Raw genomic sequence first — 20,287 nt, forward strand, 5'->3', positions numbered from 1 at the left:
GGGAAAAAATGGAAACAGTGCCAGATTTTATTTTCTTGGGCTCCAAAATCACTGCAGATGGTGACTGCAACCATGAAATTAAAAGACACTTGCTCCTTGGCAGAAAATCTATGCAAACCTAGAAATTAAAAAAGCAGAGACATGACTTTGCTGACAAATGTCCATGTAGTCAAAGCTATGATTTTTCCAGTAGTCATGTACGATGTGAGAGCTGAACCATAAAGAAGGCTGAGCACCAAATAATTGATGCTTTCAAACTGTGGTGCTGAAGAAAATTGTTGAGAGTCCTTTGGTCAACAAGGCAATCAAACCAGTCAATCCTAGAGGAAAGCAACCCTGAATATTCATTGCAAGGACTGATGCTGAAACTCCAATGCTTTGGCCACCAGATGTGAAGAGCCAACTCATTGAAAAACACCCTAGTGCGGGGAAAGATTGAGTGGAAGAGGAGAAGGGGACAACAGTTGAACTCCTTGTGCCCCTATGAACTGTAGCCCACCAGGCTCCTCTGTCCATAGGATTCTCCAGGGAAGAATACTGGAGTGGACTTCTTCCAGCAATGAACATGAATTAGAGCAAACTCTGGGAGATAGCGAAGGACAATGAAGCTTGGCATGCTGCAGTCCATGGGATCACAAAGAGTCAGATATGACTGAACAATGACAATAATGCATGGTGAAGAAAAGCTAAAAGTGTATCAAAAATCAAAATGCAAATATATTATGCATGTCAATTGGTCTAAAATGCAGATCATAATAATATGAAAGCCAAATATAGATTGAACTACAAATTCTAATCTAATTGTAATGGGAGTATAACAGAAGGGGAAATATAGAGTTGGATATGAGAAAATGTTTTTAATGCTAATCTTCTAATGTCTATATTAGACACAAACAATGAACAATTATAATATCTAAAACTGGAAAAAAGAAAAGTGGCAAAAGATACGACAGGTGGGTGGAAGAGAATAAAGTAGAGAGAATATGTTATTTATTTATTTATCCAAATTATTTATTTATTTTTGGCTGTGCTGGGTCTTTATTGCTGCATGGGCTTTTCTCTAGTTGCAGTAAACAGAGGCTACTCTTTAGTTGCAGTGCATGGGCTTCTTGTTTTTGTGGCTTCTCTTGCTGTGGAGCATAGGCTCTAAGGTGCATGGGTTTCAGGAGTTGTGGTGGATAGGCTTCCTAGTTGCGGTTCTCAGGATCTAGAGCACAGGCTCAGTAGTTGTGGCACACGGACTTAGCTTCTCTGGTATATGTAGGATCCTCCTGGACCAGGAATTGAACCCTTGTCTCTTGCATTGGCAGGTGGATTCTTTACCACTGAGCCATGAGAGAAGCCTGAGAACATGTTATTTAGAAATCTGGAGTCTGAAACTTGAAAACAATAACAAATATATGTGATTGGTTCTCTGTGGAACATGAGACCAGGAATTGAAGAAAACTGTCCTGATTTGTTTCAGTTGTGTTTTCGAATTAGTTTCATGGTATTATATTTTAGATTAGATATAAATTTGAAACAAAATATAAAATATTAATATTTGGTTGATTTCTCATCTCCTGCATGTTTTAATTCCACATAAAATTAAACATTTTTTCAGATGTAACTTTTATATGATATTTATATTTATCTCTATAATTTAATATCATTATTTTTATTCAGTGGGCCTTGAATTTTCAAATTCTTGTAAAACCACTATGATACAAATATGAGTAAATAAAAACTTGAATCATCTAAGTCTACTCTTACAAAGAGAAATTACAAGATGAAAATGGAAAGCACTGGTTTAAGTACTGTGAGTACCATAAGGTAAACTCTTGTCTTTCTTCATTTCACAGAGCATAATTACTTAAATATCTGTGATTGAGGGCAAGTCACATTTACCACCTTAAACTCAAACAGCAAGTAGGTTATATTTCATGGACTACTATTTCATGTATTTAGGAGACTAAGTACCTGAAATTCCCCATAAAATATGCCAGAAGTCCCATAATGATTAATGATACCAAAATTGATACAAAATATGATACAAAATATACAAATAGAATTAATTTGACTATGTTAATTGAATCTTATGGTTTACTATACAGCTTATAGGTAGATCTTTGTTTACAAAATTAACTAGAAAAAAACAATAAGCAAAACAAAAAAGAAAAAATAATATAAGGTAAGGAGAATAGGTTAGAAAATGAGCATATAGGGCAAAGAATTAAACTAACATGTGAGAGAACTTTATTCATCAAGTAGCCCAAACCAGACCATATCACCAAGAGAAATGAACCCTTCCAATAGTAAGCTGCTTATAGAGGTATGCCATAGAAGCTTTTGTACAGTGCGCAGTGAGTTCAAAATTAATCACATTCTCCCAGTGAGAGTCATTTCTCTTTTTCCTGCTGTACAAGCTCCTCTGGATGGAGACTGAGCATAAATTACAATCTGTTCAGTAGAGACAGTCTGAATTGGAGGTGGGACAGAGAGGTGTGTTTCAGATATATTATTTCCAATCAGCTGACTTAATAGAAGGATGCATCCTGGAAAATTTGGCAACAAGATCAAACTTATTTCTCATGAACTCAGATATCAGCTGCATCAGCAGACTTTCAAGAGTACTTTGATGAAGAGAAATCAAATTTGACATCATTAGCAAGAAACTGAATAGCATATAGTCTATATTTCACATTAAAAGATCTATGTGGTCTAAAATCCATAAAATGGATCACAGAGCTAATGCCTTATTTTGAACTCCCAACTCAGGGTTCTGACCCCTACCCCCTCAAAAAAAAAAAAAAAAAAACTCCTGGTTTTTATTATTACATTAATCAAAATTGTAGTACCTCTGCATGAAATTTAGCTTCAAACAGGTTTGTTTGTAAGACCAACAATAAAAGTGGTAGTATTAATAATAATAAAGCACTCTATTTGGTGTTTAGTTTGCTGTTCAATCAATTGTGTTCTCAAATGAAGCTTCACATCTTTCACCATGAATTGGAAATTCACTTACATTACTGGGAAGCTATATTGAGTTACAGAGTTTATTAGAGGTTTTTCTAAATCCTGGGGTAAATACTCTTAACATTCAGCCAATGGAAACACTCAACTGAGTCAAGCTGCTCTAAAAAAGACAAAAAACAAACAAACAAAAAAACCTTCTCTTAATTTTTTGGCTGTGAGTTTTCCTTATTCTCTTTTCCATCTAATTTAGATTTCAAGTTAATTATAAATACTTAAATCTGTGCTTTTCTTTCCTTCTTTTACACTCTCTTGTATAATTGTAACTTCTTTCTCTGTGTTGAGACATGTAGCTTGAAAAACACATTTAAAGTTTTTCAACACTGCCTGGTGATAGTAACACTGCCTGCTTTTCTTCACTAATTCTACTTTTCATCCCCCCTCAATGATACTTATCTTAGCACCTTTACTCAGTACTCTCCTTCCCCCATTATTGCTTCCCCATTTCTAATTTATTATTTTTGTTTTTCTCAAAATTCCTTAAACAGAAATTTTCTATCAGGACTTTCCTGTCTTGCTATGTATGTTCAACCTTGTCATTTGATAAAGTGAAGACCATGTCCTCCATATTTGCTCTGGATCCCTTCTCTTCTCATCACAATGCCACCTCTTCACTTATCTCCCCAGCTTCATCATTACATGCCACTTCTTCCCTTAATCTATCCATCTACAAAGAAAATGGAAGCTCTGCTGGAGCCTTTACATTTTTTATCCAGGCAAATGCCAAGGAGTTTCTGAAACTCCTGGCTTGCATGCTACTTTTCCTCACTATTTTTCAAACTGACATTTCTCTGATTGGATCTCTGGCCTTTGACTGACTTTAGTTCTGCTTCTCTAGCTGTAGGAATCTGTCTCAGACTGAATGGCCCCCTGTGGTTGGTTGAGTTTTGTTAGGTCTCTGGATAGTTTATTTTCTGTTAGAAAAAAGAACATTTTTGCCATGGATTCTTTCCATATTTGTCCTTCAACAAATAGGTTTCATTCTAAAACTTTCTTAGGTCAAAAACATAATGTATCATGCTCTCCCAGCGATTTTTTTTAAATTTTATTTTATAAATTTCTGTTTATTTTTCTCCTCAGCGTTTGCCTCTGGGCCATGGATCTCATTCTCATTGGTACGACCTGGCTAAATCCAGATTTACTGTAAAAACTGAATCCTTAAAATGACCTTCAATTGAATACAGCTTCAGGAACAATCCCCATTTTCTCTAATTACAAAATAGAATTTCCAGATTGCTTAAATTTAAAGCAGTATTAGTGTGAGATCTCACAATAAAGGCTTTCACTTCTAATTTTTTTTTCAAAATTATATATTTATGCTCTTTATTTTGTGAAGTGCTAATAGAAGAATGTAAAACTCACATAGTTCCCCATACATTTCTCTGTTTTTCTAATTATGAAATGAATGGACACTCATTACATTAATGGAGAAGGAAATGGCAACCCACTCCAGTGTTCTTGTCTGGATAATCCCAGGGACAGGGGAGCCTGGTGGGCTGCCATCTATGGGGTCGCACAGAGTCAGACATGACAGAAATGACTTAGCAGCAGCAGCGTTACATTAATGCCATAGAAACATATAAATTACAGAATAAAAAGTGTCCCTATCTAATTAAATTTTAAAGTCATCTGCTATGAAAAATGTTAAAGCTATAATTCACAGCATGATACTCATATTTATAAAAGTGTTTTGATTTTGGTTTATTTATTTTAAACTTAGAAATTTTATTACATTATGCTATAACATAATTTAACAAGGCATTGATCATTAAAGATTAAAATGACTGCTCCCTTTGATTTCATAAAAGGCAAAATATTTAAGATGAAATGAGATAACTTGTATTGGCATTTCCAGTCCAATCATTCCATTCTTCTTTGAAGAAGGATGACTCTCTGGGAACGTACATTTCAGGGTGGAATGTGTTATGATTTTTAAGTATCAGATCAGCTAGCCAAACAGATATTTTTGAAGCATCAAGCTAGATAATGTCACATCCTATACATGTGGCCAGTCAAACCATTGGTTTATTGTTTATTTAAAATTTTCAAATTACATGTTAAATAAAATGAAAGGATTCATAAAATAGACCCAACCAATAAACCAATCTGGGCACCATGCAATAGATTTCAAATTTTCTAGTTTCCTGACTTGGAATTTTTGCTTTGAAAAGCTTAATTTCTCTGGGGGCAGCTAATGTTTTATGTTCTTTTGTTCTTGTTGTTTAGTCCCTAAGTTGCGTCTGACTCTTTTGAGTTCCCATGGACTGTAGCCTGCCAGGCTCCTCTGTCTATTGGATTTTCCAGGCAAGAATACTGGAATGGGTTGTCATTTTCTTCTCCAGGGGATGTTCCCAACTTTACCTATTTCAGAATCTTAAAACTATATAGATTGATTATTCTATTTTTTTAAGTCAAATTAAGATGTTCCTATATAGATTAGGTTGTAGGGAAACTTCACAACACTTGTGTTTCAAGATTTATATGTGCAAATTAAATTAATGCTAATTATGCTTTTAAGGTATGTCTCCTTACATTCTGTTTTTATTACCAAGCATTTAATGAAAACTTCAAGAAAATATTTGTTTTTAACTACTTTAACCAACAAAATTGTGAACCAAATGAACACAAAATTTTGATATGCAACACATCATAGTGAAATAAATTCATTAAAGATAACAATTTAGACACAATTATTTTGCATATGGCTTAAGCTTTTTGGATGCTAAAGTTAATTTTATAATAAAACAACCAACCTACTGCTGATATCAGTTTCTTACCTGATTCATTTATTCTGGAATTGATGAGATGGTACATTATGACAGAGATAAGTACTCCTCAGTGCATAAGTATGCTCATTAAACCAAATGATAACCTCATTAATATATATATATATATATATATATATATATATATATATATATTTGGGGCCATATGTGAGATTTTACAGAGACATAATTATTTTCATATTATGAATGGAAAGAAAATACATTCATTCTTTGAAAGCTTAAACTCCTGTATAAAAGTATGAGTAAGATTAATTCAAATGATAGATAGTCTACCCAAGGATGTCTTTTGTCTTTCCTTTTATGGCAATGTCTAAATCTTGGTGTGAGGGAAATCAAACTGAGACTTGGGGAGCACAAAGAAGTTGATTCTAGGTCTGAAGGTGTTGAAAGCTGACATTATCTTCCATTAGATTTTAATCACTTCATTTAAGCCCTGTACCATTCCTCAAAAAGTAATAAAATATCCTTAGTTAAACAACAAAATCAATATTATTTTTTTAGAATTCCAAAATAGTCACTGATCTAATAGTCAAAAGAAAAAAAAATTTGTAGGTTGCAAGAAAGTCAGGGAGAAATATCTGAATGTTTGAGCAAATGGCATCTGAATTGAAATGAATAAATATTGGCCAAATGATGTTTTAAATCAGTGTGAAATAAACAATAAACTGAGTTTAAAAGGTTTATACAGACAACAATAGAAATGATACATCTGCCCAATTCTTTTCTTAAGATTCTGAGGGAAAAAGAGATAAATGTATGATAAATACACAATTTGTGACTGGAACTGTATATATCAGGTGTTTGAGAGAAATTTTAACACATTACTGGCTGTTTCTTGAATTGTCCCCTCATGTTTTTTCTTTAGTCAGAATAGATGACCTGTAGTCTCACACTATTACACAAAACTGGCATGCATTTCAAAGTTCATTTAATTCAAGATGATACTATTAGGTGACCTTAGAAATAGTTTTTTAAATTATTTCCCATTATTAGCTTTCAAAAATAACTGAGATTACTCAGTTATTTGTGAGATTTTTTCAGTAATCCCGCAACTTATTCAAGATTTCTGAACTTTACCTACAGCCATCATACGCACTCCACTTTTTAGTAGAAAGAAAACTGCTACCTAGTTCCCAGAATCTCTGGGATATAGTTCCCATCTACATGTCTTCGATAGATTGCATAATAAATTTATTTTCAAATAGTGTTTAAAAAGATTGAAGAAGACAATGTAGGTGATGCTAACAAAATTCATGTAACACTTCATGAATGGGCAGTGTCCTTTTGTTAGCAACATGGGGCAAAAGACATGAAGACTTACATGATAATGGATATAGAGTGAAGAGCAATAAATATAAAATACTTGATTGTCTGGGGACACATAATCAACTTTGTTTGGGGTAAGAAGAAACTAGGAAATGCATATAGTGCCCAGAGCAGGATCAGGGTTTTGGGATTGGCTGATTGAATGAAGATATTGTATTTCTGGTCAAGAGGAATATTTACAGTGACAAAAAGTTATCTAAGTTTCAAATTGCTGACACCGCATTCTGAGCAGGAGCTGCATTTAGGGCCAATAAATATATTTCAGCAATAAATAGCTCTAAGTTATGGTACTATTGGAAATATGAAATATCATAGCTGCGACTTTGGACAATATTTGTAAAATTTGGCATATACATCATACCATGTTAAAAAATGATAATTTTTATTTTATATATCCCCTTAAAAAAGTATGATATCAAGCCATTAACTAATTATCTGTGGGCAATGAGTTCTTTTCATATATAATAGTTAATGGAACAAATTAGCTATTTGGAATGAGTACAATATATATGTAATATAGAGTTGACCCCTGAACAACATGGGATTAAATTGTGCAGGTCTGATTATATGTGGATTTTTTTTCAGTAAATACTATAGTACAATACAATCCTAAACTGGTTGAGTGCATGGATACAGAACTATTGATACAAAGTGCATACTGTAGTTACACATGAATGTTTGACTGTGTAAGGATTGATGCCCATAAACACTTACTGTTCAAGGGTCAAGTGTAGAAGCATCTTTATTTTTGTCCTTAATATTTTCCCAAACAAGTACATGCACACATACACACACGTGTGAACATTGCTATTTGTTTGAGAAATATAATTAAAACCAAAATCTCCTTCCAACCCAAGAAACACCTCTGTAAAAGCAGTAGAGAAAGTGAACCATTTTATTATTGAATAAGCATTAAACCAGAATGTTTAGTACATCACAGCCAATTCCCTGAAAGATTGCACAGATGAAAATAAATCTCATCCCTTTATATATAGGCAAGCAGATACAGCTCGTAATATACATATTTCAGGGTAAACAATAACTAATCTTTATGGACTTGAACTTGACAGCACCATTGGTCATGTATAGTTCATTCTAAATTCCTTTGTAAATTGTGTGACCACTGTGACTGTTTTCAACATTCCCCACCTTGTCACTCTAACTTCTCTCACGAAATATATGTGAAGCGGGCTCTAAAAAGTGCATTAGTTGTTAAGTAAAATACAAAAAAAGTTTCTACAAATTCTAACTAGTTGTTTCTGATTTTTCACAACTTTATTTAAAACTCATGATAAGACAACCATGAAAGGACATTAAGTATCCAGAAAATTTTAATATCATAAGGTATAAACCTCTATCCTGAGGTCTAAAAAACATCCATTGTGATACATATTAATTATACTGAACTTGAAGTGAAGTTGTTCAGTCATGTCTGACTCTTTGCAATTCCATGGACTGTAGTCTACCAGGTTCCTTTATCCTGGAATTTTCCAAGCAAGAGTACTGGACTGGGTTGCCATTTCCTTCTCCAGGGGATCTTCCCAACCCTGGGATCAAACCTAGGTCTTCCACATTGCAGGTAGATGTTTATACCTCAGTATCTACTTCCTTTTAATTTTTCAAGCTCCATAAACTCCTCTTGTACTATATAATAATATTACAACTAACACAAATGTCAGAAAAATATTTCTTATGATATTCCATTATATCTATGAGGGCAAGTCTGTTACTCTGATTCTAAATCTCAGGAAAGTAAAATGGAAAGTATTTTGATCAAGTTCAAGGATAGCCAGTTACATAGCACTAAGTCACTTCAGTTGTGTCTGACTCTTTGGAACCCTATGGACTGTAGCCTGCCAGGTTCCTCTGTCCATGGGATTCTCCAGGCATGGAGAGGTTTGCTATTTCCTTCTCCAGGGGATCTTCCTGACACAGGGATTGAAACCTCACCTCCAGTGTCTTCTATAGGTCAGGTCAGTTGCTCACTTGTATCCGACTCTTTGCAGTTCTTGGAGTACAGCATGCCAGGCTTCCATGTCCATCATCAACACCCGGAGTTTGTTCAAACTCATGTCCGTTGAGTTGGTGATGCCATCCAAACATCTCATCCTCTGTCACCCCCTTCTCATTCCTTTAGTCTTTCCCAGCATCAGGGTCTTTTCTAATGAGTCAGTTCTTCACATCAGGTGGCCAAAGTATTGAAGTTTCAGCTTCAGCATCAGTCCCTCCAGTGAATGAATACTCAGGACTGACTGGTTTGATATTCTTGCAGTCTAAGGGGCTCTTAAGAGTCTTCTCCAACACCCCAGTTCAAAAGCATCAGTTCTTCAGCACTCAGCTTTCTTTATGGTCCAACTCTCACATCCATACATGTCTCCTGGAAAAACCATAACTTTGACTAGATGGACTTTTGTTGGCAAAGTAATGTCTCTGCTTTTTAATATCATGTCTAAGTTTGTCATAACTTTTCTTCCAAGGGCCAAGTGTCTTAATTTTATGGATGCAGTCACCATCTGCAGTGATTTTGGAGCCCAAGAAAATAAAGTCTGTCAGTTTCCTTTGTTTCCTTATCTATTTGCCATGGAGTGATGGGACTGGATGCAATGATCTTAGCTTATTGAATGTTGAGTTTTAAGCCATCTTTTTCACTCTCCTCTTTCATTTTCATCAAGAGGCACTTCAGTTCCTCTTTGCTTTCTGCCATAAGGGTGGTATTATCCGCATATCTGAGATTATTGATATTTCTCCTGGCAACCTTGATTCCAGCTTTGCTTCATTCAACCCAGAATTTCACATGGTGTATTCTAATTAAGTAGCAAGGTGACAATATACAGCCTTGACGTACTCCTTTCCCATTTTGGAACCAGTCCATTGTTCCATGTCTTGTTCTAATGTTACTTCTTGACTTGAATACAGATTTCCCAGGAAGAATGCCTATCCTATATTGGCAGGCAAATTCTTTACCATCGAGCCACCTGGGAAGCCCCAACTAGTTACATGGCTGATTCTAAAAACTGGTTTTAAATCCAGCATTCTTCCCCTTTATTGTAACTCATTAAATTCAATGCATTGTAACAGAACCATAAATTCATCAAAACCAATAACTCAAAATTATCCCCAAATTAGTAGCATTACTTCTAGTCCACTGATGTTTTACATAAAAGGCAATATAATGCCATAAGATAGACAAGCCATAGTATGGAACTATCTAGTATAGTTTGGTTTTTAGAGATATCACCCATTATACTTCATCAGATATCTGATGAGCTCTTAGGAATATCATATTTGCATTATATGTTCTTCTTTTTTCTTTCTTTTTCTTTTCTATTTAATAATTAAGACTAGCAAGTGTAAGTGTCTAGTGAAAGTGTTATACACGTTATCAATCTTCATGCCTTCCTCATTGAAGACTAAGGTTTACATGCATTGATCCCTGCTGTACAAAATTAACTGAAGGGAAATGAGAGCAAGTTATAGCAAACTGCTGCTGAAGATCAAAGTCCAGCAGGAAAATTTTGGTTGGTTCTCCATAACTTTACAATGTATAGCAAAAATATGAAAATTATGGGGAAACTTATTCTTTAACCACAGTGGTGAAAGTATACATGTATTTTTAACATCAGAGTGTGCCTATCATGCAAAATGTACCATTTTCTTTTTTACAGAAATTTTTCTTTTTTTAATTTTTAAAATAACTCATGAAACCTATTACATCCTTCATGTTTCCCTAGAAATAAAGAGGTCTATGTTGGAGATTATTGAAAGACTATCTTTAAGTCTTTTCTGCTTCAATAAGAGAGTCTATAGTTCTAAGCTTTTGCTTTGAAATGTGCCATTTTAATCTTCTTACTTGTCTAAAGGCCCTTTTCTACTAAACCCCAGCTAAGACACTAAATAAAACAAAGCCAGGAAGAGATAGAGGAGAGACTAGCTTAGGGACTTATTTGATACCCTTTTTCCCTCAAATTTATACCAGATGACAAATTTACATACATTTCCTTGTGTTATAAAAGTAATCCACTTTTTATTCCACGCCAAAGTAAAAAAAATAGGCAGCAATGACTCACTAACAGATAACATGCAATACAGAATCATAAATAGAATTCCAAAAAGAGGAGTAAAATTGCCTAGGACAATGAACGAAGTGATTAGGATAATGCGCTAAGTCATTTCAGTCATGTCCTTCTCTTTGCGACCATATGGACTGTAGCCCACCAGGCTCTTCTGTCCATGGGATTCTCCAGGTAAGAATACTGGAGTGTGTTCCTGTTTCCTTCTCCAGGGGTCTTCTGGACCTAGGGATCGAACTTGCATCTCTTAAGTCTCCTGTTTTGCAGGCGGGTTCTTTACCACTAGCACCACCTGGGAAGGCCATTAGCATAATAAATTTTCATAATTCATAAAACTACACTTAAGAATTTTTCACTTAGAAAACAATGCCTGGGTTTATTTGTAATATGTACTTGTTTGATTTTTGTTTTGTTTTAGGTATTACTTTACAGCATAGAGCAAAATGGAGATTCAGAGTACCTAGAAGGAAAAAGGTCAGAGGACAGTGGTTTTGAAGGATGTTATATATCATACATGCTCAGGCAAGAGTTTGTATTAGCTGATCTTTTAAGCTCCTTCCAAACCTGTGATTATGATTCTGAAGTGAAAAGAACATAAAATGGTCAAAATGGGCTTTGATTTCAGATCCAGACTTCATTCTTAACTACAGAAATTTATATTATGTTGTATTCAAGTCACTATAACATCTAAAATAAAATTGTGGGTTGTGTGCTTAGTCACTCAGACTTGTCTGACTCTTTGTGACCCCATGGGCTGTAACTTACCAGGCTCTTCTGTCTACGGGGATTCTCCAGGCATGAATACTGGAGTGGGTTGCTATGCCCTCCTCTAGGGAATCTTCCCAACCCAAGGATTGAACCCAGGTCTCGAGCATTGAGGGTGGATTCTTTACTGTCTAAATCACCAGGGAAGCCCCAAATTTTAGGTAATAGAGCAACAAATACACAGAATAAAGGGGAGATGGAAAAAATCAGTGTATTAGTATTTGTTCCACATAGACTGAACAAAGAATATGAAGGAAGAGAAAGTTTGGTGTTGAGGATGAACAAGTAATAAATTAAATAGTATAGAAAAAAACTTGAATAAAATGCCAAAGAGTTGTGAATTTATTCTGTAATCAACTGGTAACCTTTGTGGCTAAGCATCACATGGTCATAACCAAGTTTATTTCTTAGAGCATAAAGCAAACCTTCTGTCATCAAATACGTAAATGAGCCACTGGGTTAAGTAAAATTAAGTGGAATATTTTAATACGTAACTTCATGGTGTCATTAATATGTTGACATTCATTATCGATGTCACAGAGGGAGATTTATTATCAGTGTTTTCCAAATTCATTTGGTCATGAACTTCTCCATTCTCTTTAAATATTACAGTTGTCAAGAATTAGTGTTTTCTAGTTCATATGAGAGGAGTAGGCAATGGCAACCCACTCCAGTACTCTTGCCTGGAAACTCCCATGGACAGAGGAGCTTGGTGGGCTGCAGTCCATAGGGTCGCTAAGGGTCGGACACGACTGAGTGACTTCACTTTCACTTTTCACTTTCATGCATTGGAGAAGGCAATGGCAACCCACTCCAGTGTTCTTGCCTGGAGAATCCCAGGGACAGGGAGCCTGGTAGGCTGCCGTCTTTGGGGTCGCACAGAGTCAGACACGACTGAAGTGATTTAGCAGCAGCAGCAGCAGTTCATATGAGAAAATTAGTTATTGCTGTAATATAAGAATAGATTGAATAGAAGCACAATTGGCATCCAAAACATCAGGAGTCTGTTTCAGTAATCCAATTGAGAGATTTTAAAAGAATGAACTTAGATATTGGGAAAGCATTGGATTTGAAAGGTAGTAAGGATATGGAATTTAAAGGAACAGAATAATCTCTAAAAAGAATTGGCCTAGGTTACTTGAAATACCTTCCCAGTTGATTTTATAACCCCTCCTCAAACTCGGAGAAGGCAGTGGCACCCCACTCCAGTACTCTTGCCTGGAAAATCCCATGGATGGAGGAGCCTGGTAGGCTGCAGTCCATGGGGTCGCTAAGAGTTGGACACGACTGAGCAACTTCACTTTCATGGATTGGAGAAGGAAATGGCAACCCACTCCAGTGTTCTTGCCTGGAGAATCCCAGGGACCGGGGAGCCTTGTGGGCTGCCATCTATGGGGTCACACAGAATCGGACCTGACTGAAGTGACTTAGCAGCAGCAGCAGCATCTCCTCAAACAGCCAGGAATCATTCTTTAAGGCCTGATGCAACATTATAGGTATCAGGTTGTGATCCTGCCTTGTTATCTCTTGGCCCACCTTGAGATAAAAAGAAACAGTCAATAACCCAGTCACATTTGGACATATTGACATTGTCGTCTACATCTAGAAAAAGAAAGGTCTTATTCTCATTCTGTCACCCATCTCTGATTTCCAGTTGCAATTTCTTATCTGAGATGTTTAATTCTTACGTTTATCTTTGGGAGAAAACAGTTTGGCTTTAACCTAGGAAACCCATCCAGTTTACCATAATATAGTGCAGTAAACATAGAAATACTGTAGCCAAAAACAAATAGTAACAAAGAGGGCATTAATTATGCACAGTATGCTGGAGCTTTAAACAACTTAGTCATGCTGGGTTTTCTGTCAAAAGGAATTTTTTTTGGGGGGTATGATATTTTAATATTAAATGATATTTTATATTTTATCACAGATTATAGTAAAGTGCCTTGAGTTAGTGAGTTGCTGACTTAAAAGAAATGTGGCAACATTTTAGTAAATCAAAGAAACCATAGGCTGGATGAGTAAGAATAAATTGTGAAATTGTGATTCCCACTGAAATTCACACTTTTGATTTCCCTTCTTTTCACACATGGCATTGCTAAGATACAGAAAAATGAGGGAAACAAAAAGATACTTTTCATGCCAATAAATATTTAGAAACCTGTTTGGAGGTTAACACATTTTCATTACTATTTAAAATCTCAAACATAGTATGTTTTTAAAAAAGTAATTAAGATTCTAAAAAGATGAAAACAAGTGCCCAAATTCTAAAGTGAGCACAAAACAAACAAAATGGGGCATTTTGTAGCAAAATTGTAACAATCATTTTCATATTAAAAAGAGAAGAAAAAAAAAAACAGCTTTGCCACTGTTGAACACATAGTTCATATTTGAGAGAGAGGCAAGGAGGAAAAGCAGCTTCCAAACTTGTATTCATTTTGCTTCATAGATACCTTCACTTTAAAATTGTATTTGTGTTAAAGTGTTCTTCAGAGTACTATTCCCTAGGAGAAATTATTCATAAATGGCACTAATGAGTGTCAAGCTGTATTTCGAGGCATTTTGAAAATTGTCCTATTAATTAATGGTGTAATTAAGCTTTTGTCAGTGACATATCATATTTATGACAGGAATAGATAGCCTGTGTAAGTCTGTGCCAGGCAGCCATCCAGGCAGCCACTGTGTATAATGGATGGTAGCAATTTAGCACAGGTTTACAGTGATGGGACCACCTACGTGAGAGAGGCTGGCAACTTGCATACACAAACAGTGCTTAGCACTGTACTTGGGGAAATAACTGTAGCTGAGATTGATGTGGCCCCCTCCCTAGGATGACATGTTAGCCTTTTACCATTAAACCATAAATAGTGCTTCTCTGAGCTTCTGTGACAAAAATGTCAATTAGCTTCCAAATTTCATTTTCATTTAACTTTGTATTCTAATTCCATTTGCATATTAATGTTAACATGGTGCAGAACTGTTAGATTATAATACCTAGCTAAGGCTAATAGGTTGTAATACACACTTATTGAGGGTAATAGTTATACACATTTAAATGCCCTCCCCCACCCATCTATTTGTGTGAGATATGCCACCATTTAATGCCTCTCAAATACCAGCTTGTCACATACAGTAAGATTTAAATTTGGGAACAGAGAAATAAAAGAACTATAATTGAAAGAGAAGAAATGTAAGTACACTCACATCAACACAATTAAATATAAATCATTTTATTCTGGTCCTTTCTCTGCAACAGATCTCTATTAATTCTTGTATTAATAATTTACATTCTGGCTCCAGCTATCAAGATCTTAAAATTGAATAAAAATCAAAGACAAGAATGGAATTTCCTTGGTAGAAATATTTTACTTCAGTGAAGCTCACCATCTCAGGATGAACCTTTTACAGAAAGAATTATTTTTTTTCTTATATATTTTTATATTTCCTGACTTTTAATAATCTATTTTTGTTAAAAAACTATTTTCAGAGAAAATTACACAAGTATACTTCAATTCAATCTATATTTAGGCTCTAGTCTTCCAAATATATTCCAAGGTTTAAATAGAATTATAGAATGGTTAATTGGCACTTGTTCAGAAATCAGTGTTACCATACTTAGACTCTGACTTTTTAAAGGAGAAAAAAGAACATTAAAGATCACCTAGTTCGACCTGCTTTATTTTACAGATGAAAAACAACTGCCTGAGAAATTATATACCTTGCCCAAGGTCAAGCATCGAGTAAGTGGCAGAGAGACGACTGGGACCTGACAGGCTCAACATTTTTTTTTTTTTTTCCTACTCAGAGGTTGTTTTCAAAGTTATCTTTTTTAAGATAGCAGTTTAAATTTAAATGAAAATTAAAAGATTAAATGAGATGACAGAGAGGGAATGAAGAAAGGAAAGAGAAAAACATAGAAGAGGGAGGGAATGAGAAAGAAAGAAGCAAGTTTGAGAAGGAAGAAAGGAGAGAAAGAGAAGGCAAAAAATGAGATGCTGCTGCTGCTGCTAAGTCACTTCAGTCGGGTCCCACTCTGTGTGACCCCATAGACGGAAGCCCACCAGGCTCCCCCGTCCCTGGGATTCTCCAGGCGAGAACACTGGAGTGGGTTGCCATTTCCTTCTCCAATGTGTGAAAGTGAAAAGTGAAAGTGAATTCGCTCAGTCGTGTCCCACCCTTAGCGACCCCACGGACTGCAGCCTACCAGGCTCCTCCATCCATGGGATTTTCTAGGCAATAGTACTAGAGTGGCTTGCCATTGCCTTGTCTGAAATGAGATGCTACGGGGATCTAATTTCAATCCTTTAAGATGCCTCAGTAATTTGATAAAGTGAAATGTTCATCTTTTGAGGCATCGATTGATTGCATAACTTTATATAATAAATCCCCAATTTACAAATGAGGGAATGATATGAGTTCCAGATTTCTGTTTTGCAATTTATTTTAAAATTATTTTAGTCATACAAATAAGGTTATAGAAGGCACATATATATATATATATATATATATATATATATATGTATAAACACCCAATAGTCAATTCCTTATATAACCTATGAGGAAGAGGTAGTGCTCAGTCATGCCCAAATGTCTGAGATCCCATGGAGTGTAGCCTACCAGGCTCCTCTGTCCATGGAACTTTTCAAGCAAGAATACTGGAGTGTGTTGCCATTTCCATCTCCAGGGGGTCTTCCTGACCCAGGGATCGAACCCTTGTCTCCTACATCTCCTGTATTGACAGGCGAGTTCTTTATCATTGTGCCAACCCAACCCATAGAGAAACCTAAACAATTCATTAGGAAATATCAAATTTTCAGGGATAAGAATCACTTTGACTGGTTGAAGGGCAGACTTAAGGCTGAAATTCTAGCAGGCTGAGAAATGTGAGTTCTACGCAATTTACTACATTGGTAATCCCGTAAAGTAATATTATTTTAAAATTTCTCCCAAGTTTAGAGAAAAGATTGAGCACTTGTGAGAAAAGACAGACAGGAAGGACTGCTGATGGCATCTTTAACTTTTTCCTTTATTGTCCAGTATGACTCTGTTTCATCCTGAAATTTGCTGTTCCACTTAGCAAATGAGTGCCTTCTTTTCACCCAAGCCAATGCTAGGAGGTAGTTCAGATTAAGTTTCGCTATTAAAATGCTCTTTTCTGGAGAGTCTAATCTCTCACTCTTAACAAGTTAACAAAGTATGTCTTCTAGTCACATAGCACTTTCCCTGATAGAAGTTTCCAGCAGTAACTCTAGCATTCCATAGAATAACTAATATACAGATGGTAGTCTTCTATGCTTGAAGAAGGCAGTGGCAAGCCACTCCAGTACTCTTGCCTAGAAAATCCCATTGATGGAGGAGCCTGGTGGGCTGCAGTCCGTGGGGTCGCTAAGGGTCGGACACGACTGAGCGACTTCACTTTCACTTTTCACTTTCACACATTGGAGAAGGAATGGCAACCCACTCCAGTGTTCTTGCCTGGAGAATCCGAGGGAGAGGGGAGCCTGGTGGGCTTCCGTCTATGGGGTCACACAGAGTCGGACACGACTGAAGTGACACAGCAGCAGTCTTCTATGCTATGTGTAATCCTAAATTCTTTTTCATATATAGATTCATTTACTTCCCAAGGCTGCCCAATGTGGCATATATTGGCATTAATTTCATTTTACAGAAGAAGAAATTGAGACAGAAATGTTAAGCAAAACTAAAGCCACATGGCTAGTAAACAGCAGAGATGAAATTTAAACCACCCAGACTACCAAGTTCTAAGATTCACAGAGCAAGAGCACCCCAATTGTCTGTTAAAGTGAAGAAGATTAGTAAATGCAGAGTTAGAGTAGCAATAATGGTTTTCTTTTTTTAATTTTTGTTTTCTATCTTCTGCCTTAATACTTTCATGGGATAAAAAATATTGTCATTAGAATAGTAGAGTCAAGGACTTCCATGACACTCCAGTGGTTAAGACTCTGTATGGATTCAATCCCTGGTTGGATAATAAATTTCTGTATATTGAAAAAATGATAGATACAGAAATTTATTATAAGGGCAACTGGACAAGATTCTTATCTTCCTTCCTCTTGTTGGTTGGGGAGGTAAGACCAACAGAAAATATGTTGGGAGAAATAAAGTAACTCAACATCAGAGAGATTTTCCTCTCATCCTTTGATGATATCTTTGTGCTATGAGTTGATTATGTTGTATTAAGAGTAGCATCCAAAAAAAAAAAAAAAAGATGTGTTGATGTGTTGAATCCAGTAACTCAGAATGTGACCTTACTTTGCAGTAAGGTTTTATTTTTAGTAAGAGGTAATCAAGCTAAAAATGAAGTCATTAGGGTGGATTCTAAGCCAATAGGGTTGGTATTCTTTAAAGGGGAAATTTGGACAAAGAGACAGACATGCACATGTAGGGAGGATGCCATGTGTGCACAAAAGCAGTATGGGGTGATGAACTTATATCCAAGAAGTATGAAAAGTTGTGGCAGACCACTAGAAACTAGAAGAGGTAGAGAAAAGATTTTCTATCACAGTGCTCAGAAGAACTTACCCTGGCACCTCAGCATTTTAGCCTCTAGAACTGGCAGACAATTAATTTCTGTTATTTAAGTGTTTTGTTATGGCAGCCCTAGGAAATCACTGCACACTGAGACCTCAACTCTGAGTTGCACAGATTGAGGAAACCCACACTTGGAGAGAGTGCCAGAGGAGCTAAAATCATGCCTTCAAATGTGGAAGACATGTGCATTTTATGTGACTGTAGGATTAGGGAAGTATTTCTTCCACAAAAATTAAACAGAGCAAATATCTGCTGTCAATCTGGAGTCTTAAAATTCAGTCAGTCATTTTCCTAATTCCAATACTTTTTCATCAACTATTAATATACATATTTTTTAGCAAAAATATTTTCTTGAAATTCACATTCACATGTATTTATTCTAAATTTAGGAGTGTAATAGAGTTCTTAATAATTCAAGTACGTCAGGTTAAAAACAATTTAAATTAGACTTAAAACCCATCCTATCTGAATCTTAGAGCATTTTGCTGTTGCTGTTGTTGTTATCAGTTATATGATTCTGGCGATGTTTGGAGGGTGGCAACATCTTTCTGGAGACTCACAAGAATATAAGATATTCATTAGGAAACAGAGGGAGGATTGCTAGCATTTAGTCATAAGCACCTGTATTTGAAGCTCAACTAGTTTTTCGAATGAGGTGCTTAAGTGGCTTTCTTGCCATTCTTAAGCAAAGTAAATGTTGAGAGAGACTCCTAAGATGATTCATCATTTCCCTTTGATGTCCAGCCAGCTCCCAGAGTAACACTGCAAGTCAGATTCCCACCAGATATGGGTTCAGCAGATTACTCCTTTCCTGTCTGGCAGGTTCCTCTTTCTATATTGCTTCTTTCAACAATCCAATTTGCATACATTTTCTTACACAGCTACCTCTACTTTAGACTCTGACAGAAATCTCTGTGGAAGCAAAGGAGTGAATTGAGATGGAAAGATAGTGGGGCTTAGAAAGAATGTAGGAAGTAAAAACATAGCAACAATGAAACCTCCTGCCACACCTATCATCGCTGGATAGGTCAACTTCTATAAGTCAAGAGTCCCATAAAATCAGCAGAACCTAAAAGAACTCCTCACACAACAGCAACTCCACCTATCAAAACAGTGTTGATTTGTCCCCATGATTTGAGCACTGTGATACATTTGGTTGTCTTAAGCAGGAACCCATTCATTATCTTTGACTCTTGCTTTATTTATTCCCTCATCCAAGTAAAAGCCAAACTGTCTTCCCTTTCATAAATCTGTCTGAAATCCCTACTATCGTAGGGAATCAATATTCTTGATTGCATCTTGCACTGTGTGGCTCATTCAACAGTTGAACCCATCAACATGACAATTCAATAGTTTGCAACACCCTCTAACTGGCCTTTGTGCCTTAAATGTTCCCTCTACAATCCATTCTCCACATTTTGTTGTTTAATATATCAAATTTGATTAGAGCATTACTTTGCTTAGGACTCCACAATGGTTCATAGATTTTCAGGGTAAAGTTCAAACTCCTTCCAATGCCATGCAAAGCCCTTCCCTATCTGATTCCTGTTTACTTTCAGGCCTTTCTGTCTTACCACTATTTTTCTACCTACTCTAACCACATATTCCACAGCTCATGTCTCAGACTTACTAAACTATTTATGTTATAAAACATGTACATTATAATATGTTTATATTATAAACATTTCCTAGAATTTTTCTTGCCTCTAAGCTTTAGAAAAGGTGATTTTTTTTTTTTTCTGGAGTGTTCCTCACTTGCACCTTCACCTCATTTTG

Source organism: Moschus berezovskii, chromosome 13 (genome assembly GCF_049115385.1).
Source record: "Moschus berezovskii isolate FMDL1 chromosome 13, NW_MosBer_1.0, whole genome shotgun sequence".
Lineage (NCBI taxonomy): Eukaryota > Metazoa > Chordata > Mammalia > Artiodactyla > Moschidae > Moschus > Moschus berezovskii.